This window comes from Varroa jacobsoni, unplaced genomic scaffold, assembly GCF_002532875.2.
Source record: "Varroa jacobsoni isolate VJ856 unplaced genomic scaffold, vjacob_1.0 scaffold_555, whole genome shotgun sequence".
Classification (NCBI taxonomy): Eukaryota; Metazoa; Arthropoda; class Arachnida; order Mesostigmata; family Varroidae; genus Varroa; species Varroa jacobsoni.
This window is the reverse complement of record NW_019213457.1, coordinates 66,617-68,914: the sequence shown is the minus strand read 5'-3', so window position 1 is coordinate 68,914 and position 2,298 is coordinate 66,617.

Sequence of the window (2,298 nt, the reverse complement as noted above, 5' to 3'; positions counted from 1 at the left end):
TCTGATTGCGTATTTTACATAAATATGGTCCTTAGCGTTATTTGGAGAGACCTAAAACTAGGCCAACTTTTTTCTTTGCATTTGATATTAGTAATTAATCTATATTCAGTAATCCGATGGTATGACATAATTTTGTAAGATCCGCTTGACACAGAAACCTGTGTTAAAACTCTCAAAATGTTTTATATGTTGCCAGACAAGTAAGTGCTAAATTAGCGCACTAGTATATAAAAGTAATTAGTAGCATTCGGCTGAGCCATTGTGAACCTTTTTTCATTTTCAATCAATTACTAATTTTGGCAAAAATTACAATTGTGTAGTCATTTTTTTAAATTTAATTTGAGGCATTACTAAGAACCTTGTTTACCATATCAGTAAGCACTATTTCTTACCACACTTCTTCTTACTACACGATGCAAAATCGATACGCCGTATATCAAAGACAATGTCTACTACCGATAGATCAAATTTTTTTCGAAACCATAATCGGAACCAAGTGCCAATAGGAGTATTTGACAAAAATTGCAACTTGGAAGTTGTTCAGGTTCTAGCGACTCATTTATACTTTTTGACAAATTATTTCCTGCATTGCAAATCAAATATTTTTGAACAAAAAAATTCAGTCGTTCGGACACATTGACTATGACCGTGTTCGTATTGTTTTACAGCTTGTAGTTCCTGCTTCGCCCCTACCTTTTATATTTTCAAAAGATTTCGAAAAGGTACCAGTTTACAATAAAAAAAAAAATGTTAAAAAGACTTCGACGTATATGAGTGTAATCATATAGATGTAAAGTTTCCGGTGATTTTTTATGAGGTGTTAAGTTAAAAAAGTTCAAATAATTCGTAGAAGAACTGAGTCGCAAATAAAATGTAGGTTTAGATTTTCATGATTGTGAGTACTCCGCTTTACATGCCCTCCACCACGGCAGGTTTCATAATTTAATTGCGAAAGCTTTACGTCAGCATAAAAGTATAAAAGTGTTCTCCCAAGGAGTGGAAATGACATGCATATGACTTGCTTAGAGTGTGATACAAAAGAAAAGGTGAGTTGTGTTCTATCACGTCGTACACTTAATATTCATAATGCTAAAAGTATTTTGATAACTATTACTATTATATTCACTGAATACTCTGTTTGCAGACGCTCCGCCCCTCATGTTTTCTAATGCGGGTACAGCAATGAAAACTAAGAATCGTGAGAATAGAAGGTTGTAAATAATTGGAGCATAAAATACATTTAAATCCAATTCGCGAAACGATATAAAGTCTAAATTACAGAGGGATTCTGACGGCCATTAAATAGCTTTCTTTTTCTTACTTGACATAATTTTCGCTTGCTGGATTTATATTGTTATATGTCTCTAAAGAAATCTATACTGTCTGACATTAACCGATATATAAGATAAAAGAATCCGACATTCTCTGTACAATTGGAAAGATGCGCCACAACATTGCAAATCGCCTTAAAGGATTGTAGCGAATGGCAAACGACCTGTATTCTAAACTCCTTGAAATCATGCAGATTTCCGGAAATATTAAAAAATGTAGGTTCTTACCTTTCGCTAAAATTCAGATTCACGCGTCGTTGAACAAAATACTCGCGATGAAATTGCGCAACTGAGCTTTTCGCTCAGGAAATAGAGAAGCTTTCTTTTTAATTTATAATTCAATACGCATAGTCGAATAGTACGTATCGAATTCCGATAACACTATCAACGTTATCAATGTATGCAATACGATGTTTTAATATTTGTGTAGTGAAAGCATGTTCACTCCATTTCCAAATCTGGTGACCGTTCTTACTCGCCCCGTTGAAAATATAGTCCACATGACTAGATCATAAAAAATTTGAGGATTTTGATCTTTTTTTTGCGTCAGTTACATCTGGAGCATGCAACTCAGTGTTACACTTCTAAGCTACATTTAAGTAGAGGCGTGTTTTGGTAATCTTATAAGTGACGAACTTAAATAATTAAGTGCCATTCGTATCAATCATTATTTGAATTTGAAACCGAAATAGCTTATAAGTCTATTGTTTGTACAAATACGTTGTTTAGGTTTGCGATTATATGTCCGCTAGTAATCGGGAAGCGATGCTGCTATACTTAGATTCGCTGAGGTCTCGCTCAAATAGGCCATGTAAAAATCTGGAGGGCATATTTTGGGTCGACAGTAAGCTAAATGACCCAAAAATCCAAGGTTCCATTAAAAAACTCAGAAGGTACAAAAATGCAGAAGTCATAAACGGCTTTATAGTAAATGATTGATATTTTAGTAGTCAAAATAGCGATAATC